The sequence below is a fragment of the Pantherophis guttatus genome, chromosome 2 (genome assembly GCF_059756535.1).
Source record: "Pantherophis guttatus breed Tessera chromosome 2, ASM5975653v1, whole genome shotgun sequence".
Lineage (NCBI taxonomy): Eukaryota > Metazoa > Chordata > Lepidosauria > Squamata > Colubridae > Pantherophis > Pantherophis guttatus.
The window spans coordinates 91465170-91478845 of NC_142064.1; the positions used below are offsets into that span (position 1 = coordinate 91465170).

Below are 13676 nucleotides of genomic sequence, written 5' to 3' on the forward strand. Positions count from 1 at the left end.
GTAAAATGTGTTCCTGTAATGGGAAAAGGTACTACCAGACTCCTCCTGATATCTGTTTCATGAAATTGATACTTGGACAATGGAAATTGATTCTCTACACTGAACTTATTGCTAAGAGACTTATCCTTCAACATTGGTAAGATAAAGCTGCTTAGCCCTCCCAGTATTTCAAAGTAACAGACCTCAAAGAGCAGGGGGAAGGGTTGTGTCTATATTGGCAAGCGGTAGCTTACTTCTTGGCTAATTACAGTCAGTGGTTGATTTAGTACATGACATTAAATTATAATGTGGCTTGCTTATTTCAAGCTTAGCTACTGCAGTTAACCAGAAATGGTTTATGGCAGGTTACTCAAACTGTGTGGTATCCAGAGGCGATGGATGAATGCATTTGTGTAACAACCCCTCCCACCCTTCCCCAGTCACCAATAAAAAAAATCAGGCAATGTTTGGACAACATTGTTAGTTTGGCAGCAATAATGTAGCAGACAGATTTGCATATCCTGGTTATTAATTAAATTTCTGTTTATTTAATATTTACAGTTTTCATGTTTGTATCGTCGTTTTTATAGCATTTGCAAGCTGCCCAGAGTCACTTGACTGTGAGATAGGTGCCATATAAGTGTGTATGTGTCTCTCTGTGTGTGTGTATAAATAAAAATAAAAACAAAACATTCAAAGGTGGATTGCTGTCAGAACAGGGAAGAACATCATCAACAGGGTAAATCCAAATAGAGATTTGACAGAAGCACGTCTCCATCAGAGTTGGTTGATTTTTAGATGTACTAATTAATATTCAGGTTCCAGAACCATATGGCTTTTATTTTGCAATAAATACCCTGAATTTAGCTCTCTAGCAGATTGGTAGCTACCCCAGTAAAGGGTGCTCCTTCACTGGCTGCAGCAGCTTCCTTCTCACAAGGTATCACCTTCCTGCCAGGGGTAGAAGTGCCCAGTCTTACTTTCCTAGGTTTCTTCCTGGATTCCAGTGCTGAGTCGACATCGTTACTCTCAGCAGCTGAAAGGCTGCTGCTTCTCTTCTGCATCCTGCAGAAGGGTGATGCTCCCAATGAAGAAGCGCTTGAAGAGGAGGAAAATAGCACTAGGCAAGGTCATCTTGAACCAGGCCTGCTTGTCAGGATTAAGGAGTGAGTTGGGTTCTGGCAGGGACTGCGGCCATTGCAACACCTTCGGAGGAGAACCCTCGTGCTTGCCTCTCATGCATGGCCTGATGCACTGCTGTAGCTTCATGAAGGCCACTTATATTGAGACAGAAAGAAGCAAGGGTAACTCTCCACAAATTCACTTGCTCTCCTGCTTCACGGCCTCATATATTTGTGTGAATCTAGCCAAGTGTGGCCAACAGAGAAAAATCATGGTTAGCCACATTGAGGCTTCTTGAGGGAATTAGCTGAATCAGGACATTGTAAATTTCATTTTCTCAGAGCTAATTAGAAATGATTGCTTAAAGATTATATCTTGATTTTAATGATATTGTTCTTGTTCTTATATTATTAAGACACCTGGAGCATTGTATAAACAGGCAGTCAGGATACAAATTTAATTAATAGATAACACATTTTATATACCATATTCTGTTATTTTTAGTAGAGGTGCTGCATCTTCCTCTGTTAAGTTTCTTTTTTCTTGTTCTAAATATTGATACTGTGATGGAATCTGGCATTGACTTATAGGAGTCATACCTATACCCTGTGAGATGGATTAATGATTTGCATGCAGGAAGAGGCTAAGAAAGAATCTTCCCTAATTCTTCACAGCATTTATCAGATTAGTTATGCAAAGTGTGCTTTAGTCTGGCAAGATTCCTGTCTATGGGTGAACTGCAATAAAGAAACTGCTTGAGCAATTTCTTATGTCATCTTGGTTTCCTGCTCCTGACGTTAATTTTTCCATGCTCCAGGCTCCTTTGTAGGAGAGAAACTTGAAGAATTAGAGAGAATGCTTTCTTACTTTCTTCCAGCAATGAATTTTGGCCACTTGGAAAATGGTGTCTGCTTGCAGGATCTCACCACGGGGAGTGTGGGGGGGGGTGTTTTCTTACGGAGAAAACCCTGGGCTTTTAATTTTGACTCTATGCTGCCATCTTGTGGATTTTAATTCCCCCACACCCTATAGATGCCACTAGTAGCATCTTCAGAAGTAAAAATAAATAAATAAAAAGGACCAAGTCTGTTCTTATTTGGGATAATTAACAACCCAAGTTCAAACCCTGTTTGATCCCCAGTTAAACGATCAATTGCCTGCTATGGTACAGAGCTATATAACTAGAATTTCCAGGTGAATTTCTTTTCCCAAAGTCTGCCATGGGGAATGGTTAGCTAGCTAAATTCATAACTTGTTTATTGTAAATAGTGTGGGTACTTTACAACCATATTGTAGATATATATGAGATTTTGTTGTTGTTGTTAGTTGCAAAGTCGTGTCTGACCCATCGCGACCTCATGGACAACGTTCCTCCAGGCTTTCCTGTCCTCTACCATCCTCTGGAGTCCATTTAAGCTCACGCCTACTGCTTCAGTGACTCCATCCAGCCACCTCGTTCTCTGTTTTCCCCCTCTTTTTGCCCGCAATCTTTCCCAGCATTAGGAGAGATAGAGCACAATATTAGTTGGAGGCCTATAGAATTGTTTTGCTACTCTCTGATTACATAACCAGTAGAGGGTGCTACGGGATTTTTCTACTGGACCTTTCTGTTTATGGGGGAGCTGTAAACTGTAAAAGTCTCATAGTACCAATTTCTAACACTGGTGAGCAGGTATCTAATTCTCTGGTGACTCCCAGTCATGATATACAGGGCATGAACAATATAAATTCCTTCAAAAATCAACAGAAATGAGCTATACTGCTACCCATTAATGCTTTGCATTGGCAAGGGATGAGTTAGATGGCCTTTGGCAAAGCTTCCAAATTTGTGGATACTGAGATTTAATATGCATTGCTTGTGTTCTTGTCTTAACCAGTAAGAAAACCATTTGAACATTCACTGGCTGGCTGGAAGTGAGGGGAAAATACAATGGTGAAACATCTTATGAGAGTTAGCAATTTGGACCATTGGTTGGATGGGAGAGTAGATGAAGATTGCTGAAGGGAAAAATGGAGAAAGTTCATGCTCGACAGAGAAAGATTTTATCTAAGGGTTCTGCCATGGAAGGTAATTTGGTCAATTTGCACAAGGTGAACTTTGGTTATATTTGTATTCAACGTGTCATATTAGTGTTCCACTAAAAACATATTCTATAACTAATGTTGAACATACTCATTGACGACTAGTCCCTTAAGAAACACGACCGGCAAAAACCACCTTCTATATTTGCTCACCCACAGAACTCAAGCCTCATGCTAAACTTAAAAAGTGGAATTTAGCCAGTACAGGAAGGAACCCCTTTTCTCCCATAATAAATGACACAGATGCCTTCTGCCTAGTTTTGGCCAGGGATTGAAAAAGAAGGGCGGATTTGCACCCCAATACTGGAACATAAAGAGTTTTAAGAGCAGTTAGTCCAAGAGAAGGAAAAGTCTCTTTAAGAGCACCAGGAAGCTGTGCCACTTAACACAGCCGTGGGAATCATTCTGTGAATTGAAAAGAAGAGGCCAGAACTCTTGGCAGAGAACAGAATCAGCTGGTCTCGAATTTGGGGATTGGCACTTTCCAGCACGGGCAGTGGGGCAGGAGGAGAACCTGGCTGTCCTAGAAAGGGCTTGGTTCTCCCATACAACCTACAGGGGTCAGGCTGTGATTTTGATATGCCCCCTGGGAAGAGGAGCAATGTCTTGGGGCTTGTTGACTCAAAGCACATGCCTGATAAGCAAGCAGATCTTGTCAAGGACAGTTGGAGGGGACAGGTCACGTCCCCAGAGAGCTATTGCGGGGACTGATGAATTCTCTCCTGATTGCTGGCTGAGCCAGTCCCTATGCAGCATTTTATCGATGCTGGAAGTTCCCAATGTTCATAGGTTCAAGATTGCTTGGAAAGGGATAAGGTCAGAGATTTAAACAGCAGGAAGCAAATATTGACAGGAATGTCAACCCTTTCTAACACAGTAGATAGGAAATTGGGTATTGATTCCCAGCAACATCCAAAGCAAGAAATTGCTGAGGTTGCAGACATTCATCACAGCTCCTCAGGGTCCAGTTTGAACAACGCTCCCCCCCTCTCCCCAAGGACACACTAAAATGGAGAAGGCATGGTCTTTTTATTTTGGAGGCCCCCAGGAGAAAGAAAGAACTTTTAAGAAAATCAGATATTGCAAGGATGAGAGCACACATGACGTTTTCTCACACGCATGGAGAGCCACTTATTTGGGAGAGCTTCATTGCTTTTGCATTTTTAGTTTTTATGAATTTGTTTAAAATCAGCCCCTTTTTGCTTTTGGTATCAGAATAAAAGCCATATATAATGACACAGAAAGTTAGTGCTTTTCAAAAACATAAGAGTGGCTCTTGTGTGTGTTTGTGCCTATGTGTGCATGCACTGAAGTCAGTCTTAGTGCCAATTATTTTGCAGAATTAGGTTGTACAGGTAGTCCTTGACTTATAGCAGTTCATTTAGTGACCGTTCCAAGTTACAACGACACTGAAACAATGACTTATGACCAATTTTCACACAACCATTGTAGCATCCCCATCACATGATCAAAATTCAGATTTTTTTTGGCAACTGACTCGTATTTATGATGTTTGCAGTGTCCCATGGTCTTAGACTCATGTGATCACCTTTTGTGATCTTCTGCAAAGCAAAGCCAATGGAGAAGCCAAATTCTCTTAACAACAGTGTGATTAATTTAACAACCACAGTGATTCATTTAACAACTATGGCAAGAAAAATCGTAAAACTCACTTACCAAATGTTTCACTTAGCAACAGAAATGTTGGGCTCTTGTATAAAAGTTTTTTTTATTTTTTTAGACAAACACACATACAAACATAAAATGTATTTTCTTTGAACAGAGTATTTGGCCGGTTCACAAATTTAAACAATATTTAGTCATTTCAATTAAGTTTACAACTTCTATATTTCCTTTTTGCCATAGGTATTCCTTATCTATTTTTTTTTAACAAACCAATATTACCCTTCAATCTCATCTCTAATCTTAATCCTAATCAAATTCAATTTTTCCCTTCTTTCTATATTATACCCTTCTTCTTTATATTCAGTCTCTGTGTCTTGCTTCTCTGTCTTTGTTTCCTTGTTAGCCTGAGCATGCTCTATCTCAATTTTTGGATCCTCAAGTTTCGATTCACCATGTAACATTGTAATTATTTCTCTTATTTCCGCTTTCCACGACGAGAACATCATTTCCATCATTTCTCTAATTTCCTGCGCCATTTTATTCTTTCTGTGTTAATATTGTTCCAGTTTTAAAAGTTCCATTGTTTCCTTTTTTTTCTAAAGTCAAGCCGCTTGCAGACAAAGCAATCCTCCCCAAAAGTTCTCACGACTATTATCACTGATGTAGTTCAAAATTTTCCAATACAAAGATTCCAAATTGCAATGCTCTTTTTTCTCCTGAAGATGTCTCTCCACAATCCACAATTCTCTTAATTGTTTAACAGAGTGTTCATTTTGTATCAATCCTCATTTGCAATCTAGTTTCTTTTTTCTTCTTTTTAACTTTGACCAAATCAATTTTATAGTCCAGTCCAAATTAAACACATACTTTTCACTCTCTTTTTTCCCCCTCCTTTATTTTATCTTTAGGTATACAGCACTTCTGTTGTGGGGCTTAATATCCAATTATCTTTTATTTTTCTTAGCCTTCAAAAACAAAGGATCTATTTATTTTCTTTCCAATCCTTTAATCAAAATTGGGGTTACTTCTTCTAATTCTTAAAATTTTCCAGATAATTTTATCCAAAAGTCAATTTTCTTTTCAGGTTTTTGTCCCTTTAAATTCCGCTTGCATCCTCTTTTTCTCCTCCCATGCCTGTTAGCCACTGTTCTTATTCTGGGGGTTTCAGGTTTAAAAATATTTTTGTTGTTGTTGTTACTTTGCCTGTGGGTTGGCTGTCACTCACCCGGCTTCAAAAACTCTGTTACATTCACCGCTCCTGCTCAATACTTAGTCCGGTTGCCCCAGCTTTTTGACAGCCACAATGGCTGCCGTCCCCGGTGCCAAATCGAAGAGAGATTCCTCTGACCTTCGAGGAACTTGCCTGTTCCTTTCGGTCTTACGAGGTGCCTCTCCTTCTTCCCCATCCCTACAGGACGGTTCTGGTCCGAGGGCCCCTCAGCAGCAGTTCGTCAGTCCGGGTTTTCGTGGAGCTCATCAGAGCCCGCTAATTCCCCGACTGCCTTGCCGTGATGCTTCCAGTTGAATCCCCCAGAAATGTTGGGCTCAATTGCAGTCGTACTTTGAGGGCTACCTATATTCTGTTCTTTGACCTAACAGTAGCTTCAGTAATTTCATGACTTAAATTGGGACCAGAATTTCCGTTGCTAAGCAAGCGGCTGTTAAATGAGTCACGCTTGATTTTATGACCTTTGTTAAGCAAATCATTGCAGTTGCTAAGTGAATCATGTGGTTGCAGGTCACAGATGCAGGTCACAGGTGGCAATTACCTGATTCCAAGGCACGGCAGCTGTTGTAAATATATGCCAATTGCCAAATGCCTGAATTCTGATCATGTGACTGTGGTTGAAGGCTGCGATGGTTGTAAGTGCAAGGACTGATCATAAGTTACTTTTTCACTGTCATTGTAACTTCAAAGAGTCACTAAAGGAATGGTTATAAATCATGGACCACTGTATATGTTTGGTTAATTCAAGGCAGTGAACGTACTTAATACTCCTGCTCAGATTTTCCTCACAACAATAACCACCCTGTGAGATGGATTAAGCTCAGAGGGAGTGACTGACCCACAGTCACCTGGCTGGCTTTCATGCTTGAGGTGAAACCAGAACTCAAGTCTCCTGGGTTCTAAGCCAGCACCTTTACACTACACCAAATTATATTCTGCTTTATCACTAAAAACAATCTCAGGGTGTTCCATGTCAGGCTGTAAATGCAAATGTCTGCAATTAGGCCCAGAAACGACCTTCAGTGAAGTGTTAGCTAGAACAAGAGACTGGCTCAGCCTCACATTTTGCACTTATTAAATTGAGACAAGCAAAGAAAGAGAAGATAGATTCTGCTTGCCTTGTCTGCAGACTGCCAGGAACAGTGGATCTTAAAAGGGAGCCAAGGACAAGCGGCCAGTGTTGGCTGCACATTGGCTACCTATCATAGCTTAGGTAGAACTTGAATGATTGCTACTCAGGAAGTTCCTAATCTGCTGTTTTATGGCTTAATTTGTTAGCGTTCATTGCTTTGTTCATCCTCCCTGTTTATCCCTGCAGATCTGACAGGTGGCACGAAAACAACCCAGCCTTCTTGGATAACCGAGACATATTCTATATAGACAAGATTATAGATTTCCCTCCAGAATAATTAGCATACATAATTACACATTGGAGATGTCTCTGTTCTTCCGAAAATCCTGCATAGAAAACTGTGTCTCACCAACTAGCTTGCCCTCATTCATTTACCCATAAACAACATTTTATATACACTATGGTAATTGTGACTGATGTACTCAGAGATTTAACTAAACATACTTGAACAGATAAAGCAGACACAAGACGGCATTGGATTGTGTTGGTGTGCAAAAAGCATGCTAGCCCAGCTACAGGAGGTCCCCATCTATACCATAAATGTTCTCTGAACATATTATTTTTAATCGCTATGAGTTGACACTGATTTGACAGCATACAATGAAAGAACTCAGCGAGTGCTCCTTACAAAGAACTGATCATGTTAAAAATGTATCAGTCATGATTTATTTACAGGTAGTTCTCAACGTACAGCCACATTTGAGACTGTATGCTAAGTGATGAGTTTGTTAAGTGAATTGTGTCCAATTTTATGACCTTTTTTGGTATGGTTGTTAAGCGAATCTCATTTCCCCCATTGTCAGTGGTGAAATCCTCCGACGTCTGTTACCGGTTCGCTGTGCACATACATGCGTGGTGCACACCAAACACATGCTTTGTGTGAACATGCGCACCACAGACGCTATCCTGCAGGGCTGAAAAAGAAGGCTTAAAAAGCTTTTTCTAAGGTAAGTAGAACAGTGAGGGGGGGAACAGCTGTGCCACGTGATTTAGATTCGCTAGAAAACAGGATTTCCTGCTTTCTAGCGAATATAAATCACGCGGCACAGCTGATCATCAGAAATACCAGTTCGTCTGAACTGGTAGCATTTTTTTACTACCCAAACCGATAGCTTTTATTACTACCGGTTCGCCCAAACCAGTCCAAACCGGCAGCATTTCACCCCTGCCCATTGTCTTTAATTGTCGGGAGCCAACTGGGAAAGCAATCATACAAGTGTGAGGGCCAGTAGTAGAGTCACTTTTTTCAGTGCCACATAATGCTAAATGGTTACTAAATAAATGGTTGTAAATCAGGACCATTTGTATGGAATAAACTGTAATGGGCTGAATATGTATATCATGATAACTATAAATCATAATAACTAGTAAGCAGTAAGTTACAACTACAGTGTGACTTTGTGCTATCCTGTTTCCCCCAAAACAAGACATCCCCTGATAATAAGCCCAATCGGGCTTTTGAGCGTATGGCAATAAGGCCAAGCGCTTATTTCAGGGTTCAAAAAAATATAAGACAGGGTCTTATTTTCGGAGAAACATGGTATGTCTGACTCCAAATTGGGTTAATCTTTAAGTAAGACTTGTTTTTAACTGAAATAGCTATTTTCTTTCCAAGCTATTTTTTTTTCTTTCTGAGACTGAAGTCCAGAAAGAAAAGGTGGTGGGTAAATTTTGTTAAGTTCATTTGACCTGGGGGGGCGGGGGGATTGGTATTTAAAATATTTCATATATATTCTCTTTTCATATTTTTATTGAGTCAATATTGAGTCAATATTGTTGATTCCACATTGAAATGGGGGGAAAAGCAGAAGCTATTCAGTGAGTTCAGGTCATGGATGAAATCCTAGATAATTATAAAGCAATAAATAAGTCAAGTTTAGCTTTCTTCAAATTCAGTGGGGATAGGCTTGCAACTAAATCTAATCAGTCAATGTAAATTCAGCATGAACTAGAATGAAAAACTTTCAGTGTTTCAGATCTCTTCACCAGGCAGGATAATACCAACATTACAAAATATAGGGTTCCCCTGTCCCGTTGTGTCCAACTCTAGGGAGCGTTGCTTATCTCTGTTTCTTAGCCGAGGGAGGCACCATTGTTTGAAGATCCTTTCCAGCATTGGCCAGCATGACTATACACTAAGGCGCATTAAGAGCTTGATAGCACAGTGGACTAATGCACTGTTATTAACATCTGCTGCTTGCAATTACTGCAAGTTCAAATCCCACCAGGCTCAAGGTTGACTCAGCCTTCCATCCTTTCAAAGGTAGGTAAAATGAGGACCCAGATTGTGGAGGCAATAAGCTGACTTTGTATAAATATACAAAAGTATGAAGGCTATTGCTTAACGCATTGTAAGCCGCCCTGAGTCTTCGGAGAAGGGCGGCATATAAATTAAAGCAAAAAGCAAAAAAAAAAAAAAAGCATGGAACGCTGTTACCTTCCCACTGAAGTGGTACCTATTTATCTACTTGCATTTGCATGCTTTCGAACTACTAGGTGGGCAGCAGCAGAGGCAAGTAGTGGCAGCTCACCTCATCACACAGCACTCAGGTCTCCGGACTGTCAGCTTTCCAGCTGACAAACTCAGGGTCTTTAACTGCTGAACTATCATGCCCTTCCTAATACCAAAATAGGGAAGGGGAAAACGACCCAGCCAATCCAAAATTTGAACAGCATCATGAGTCTACTCACAAGATGGCCCTGAATTTATCTGTATTTAGGTGAAGAACATTACCTAGTTGGAAGATTGAAAAGTCCTTGTTCAATTTCCTGGTTGGTATGTTCTCTGGACATTCTAGGATAGTTTACCTTCTATCTGTCTCGATAAAATATTTCAGTATGACTCAGCACTTCAGAAGCCTTTCCGAAAGGTATTCACTGCTCTCTTCCCTCTCCTTTCTTTCTTGCTTCAGTTTTAGGGCAATAATTGCCATCAAAAGCTGAAAGCTCTTTATTTCATGCCCACTTGGAAAGCGATGATTGGCTAATTGAGCAATTTAGTTAGATTTTGTTCAATTCTACTAGATTTTTAGCATAATCAGACCCTGTGATTACTAAACCAAAAAACCTGTGAAATTATGCTTTGGAGTTGAAAACACCATGGTGCACCAGCCTTGTCAGATTTGACTTGAAGCTGTGCCTATTTGTGACATTCACTTGGTCATCTGGGCCTTTCATCATTACTCCTCTTTTATCCTGGACCACCAAAATAGTTTTCATGCCATTTCATTATTGTTTGTACTAATTATCATGGCACTTAGAAGGCAAAATTGCTCACACACAGATGGATTGCTGCTATGAGTGGGCCTTCTGCGATGAGAACCTTTAGCTGCTTATTGCAAAGCTAAATTCAAGAGCCATTCTTGGTGGACATCTTTTGGAAGATGTGGCTAAGATTTAGATGCTGCAATTCTATGGATCCAAGCAAGGTGCAGTAATCTTTCTCAGACTTTGTGAATGTACTTGTACAATGAAAGGGGGGAAGACACCCAAGTTAGTGAAAATACAAGTTCACATAATTTTGCCACACATATATGTAGCTTTGGATCATTTCCTCAATAAATGACTTACGTATTATTTTGACTTAAGTGGGTTCTATTTATTAAATTTATATGCTGTTCATTTCACTATCCAAAGTGACTTCATAAGTCACTTTATAACTAAGATTGTTCTTACATCTCTAATTGTTTTCACATTTCTATTTCTATTATATTGCAAGCTGCCCAAGGTGACTTTGGGTATCTTACAATGTAGTAAAAATAGAACTATAAAAATAATTAAAATGAGGAGGATTAAATAGAGTTTAAAAACTGCAGATTTGAGCAGAGTAGGGTAGCACTACCTTCAACATAAAAGTATCTTTATCTAGTCTTAAAACTTTATCTAGTTGAAGGTCTCCTGTGAAGAACAGAGCATTTTAGATCATATTTAGGCAGAATGATTGAAAAATCAAAAGGGTTCACAAATTTTGAAGGACCGTTGTACATTTTTTTCCTGGTGACAGCCGACCCCCTCATAAATCCTTCTCCAATTGGAATCCAACTGTGTCTGTGTTTTTATAGACTTCTTTTTACTGGTCATTGACCGATACTCTTACTGGACTTTCTTCAGCTATATCTGCCAATGAAATGGTATCCATAAGTAAAGTTGATGCTTTCTTAATCTGTTGTTTTCTCATGGTTCCCCCCAGTGTTTTTTTCCGGGGGGTAGGGGGGGCAAAGTAACCTCAAGAGCAGGGTGTCAGCTTCCAATTAATGTACCCATCACAAATCAAACTCCAAGGCATTCCGTTTCCTCAAAGAACAAATTTATTTAGATACATCATCTTGGCACGAACTGGTGGAAAGCCAGTACTAAAAGTTCCCGCACTTTCCACCCTACTTAATGTTTCTCATTTTTCCAAAACAATGTCACACTGTCCAATTGTGACAAGAACTGATTGCTTGGTGACTTCTCTCCACCTCCTCTGGCCAGCCAGCCATTGGAATGCATCTGACTCATTGGTTAACTGTTGTTTTTTGCTGAAGACTCCATCCACCTCTGCTCTCTTCCCTTCAGCTCCAAACTGTGTCAACCTGAATTCATGTGAGAATAACCCATGATAGAAACAACCCCACAGCCAGGTCAGATTCAAGGTTGACACAGGGAAGCTTTTTATTGTAGTAGAAGTCTACTCACCTGATTGAATGTTACTCTTGCCTGCAGTTTTCTTTAAAATAGAAATTATAGGGGAGATGGGCAGCATAAAAAAAATACATAATAAATTAAGAAGTAGTGGTCCTTTATTCTTTTGTAAATTACAATTTCCAGGAGCCCTACTCAACATTCCCAATGGTACGTGAAGTTGTAGTTTCTGATCTCTGGTTTACACTATGTAGTCAGTACAAAATGCCTGTTTCCAGAATAGATAGTGTGTTCTAATTTAGAATATTTGATAGGTGAAATATAAATTCATTTAAGAATAACTGATTCCATAGTGTGCAGCACCAAATGCAAAAAAAAAAAAAAAAATCTTGGTTGCTCAAGATGAATAAAAACCATCCCCATTTCACGATATCTTTCAGAATGCTTGTATATAATCCCCATAAATGCATGAATGCATAATGGCTTCTTAAAGGGAGCAGGAAAAACTTCCATTTGCCTTGCTCCAATTTTTCAGCTAGGAAGCAAAAGAAACAATCAACAGTGGAAGAGATGACAAATGTAACTTGGAAAGCATAAAGCACTAGAGTGAAAAATCCTCCAACTGGCTTCGAAATCCAAACCATGTTCAGTGCTGGAGAAATTTCAGCAAATCCCATCTAAAACAATGGAGATGATTTTCCATGGCTTTTACAAGAGCTTGTTATTTTACAGGGGATAGGACCTTTACCAGCCCATGAAGATGCTGAGACCTTTAGAGGGCAGAGAGAGTTCTATTAAAACAAGCATTATTCAGACAAATGAAACAAAGTAGGAAGATAATCAAATCAAAATTTCCTGTTTTGTAATCTGGCCAAAGCAAGAATGAAAGATAGTTACAATCTGAAGAGAAATCGAGTTGTCTTAAAAAAAACTTTGTGTCAAAGTACTGTGGTGTGCGTAAAACAATATGGAAGTTGCATCCCTTTCTCTTGAGTCCAAATTGAACAAAGTTGTCTAACAATTTTGTTTCCTAGAATAATCAGAAGAATGTGAACTCAGGGACTTAACCATTAAAACAACACTAGAAATGAGAAAATATTTTAAAGAAATAAGCCAAGGAACTAGAGTTCCTTAATATCAGGATTATTTAAAACCAAATGTTTAATTTAACTGAGAATATTGATTTTTTTAAAAAATGTAATACTTGATTAAATCACTTACAAAATCATATACACTGTTTTTGGTATCACCAGTTAGTTATATTGCAAGAATTAAGAATCCAATTGAGAAAAAAAAAATGGGACAGGACATTTTCAGGACATGCATGAAAATTAAATTTTGCTGCTGGATCACTGTAGCGTGTCATCATAAAATCATGTTCCATTAGTCTTATGGAAGACTAAACAGAATTAATGGAATTGTAACTGATTAGAACTAGTAATGTACCCAGCTGGGAAATAATTTTATTAATGAATTTATGAGATTTATTCCAAATGAGAAAATGTGCATTTCAAAGTAAAAATAGTTTAGAGGAAAATCTTGCTACTTCTTGGTTACTACTAAAATGTTAGAAGCATCCTTATGCTTTGCAAAGCTATTAGCTTGGATCTTCATAAAAGCAATTCCAATTGCATTTATTTATTTGTAAATTTTATTGCCCCCTTCCCCCCCTTACCAGAGGATAACACTATTTTACTGAGTTCTGCCTAAATATATCATTGCTTAAGCAATTAATTTGACCAATCAGGTGCCATTTCATGCTTGGTAAAATATCTCAGAAGTCTCCAGGTACTACCAGCCTGAAGTATATCTTTCTGCCAGAAAATAGGGGACATGTTCATCTTGAAGATCACAGCTCCTAAGAGAAGTAATACCCATAAAACG

At 39.1% G+C, this 13676-nt stretch overlaps 1 long non-coding RNA gene across 1 annotated transcript; it reads left to right on the forward strand.

Moving 5' to 3' along the window:
* LOC117661625 (uncharacterized) lies at nt 1-8116 on the forward strand. The gene is made up of 3 exons (XR_004590080.3): nt 1-136; nt 2979-3169; nt 7973-8116. It is a non-coding gene; the product is annotated as an uncharacterized LOC117661625 (long non-coding RNA).
* Nucleotides 8117-13676: the final 5560 nt, after the last annotated feature.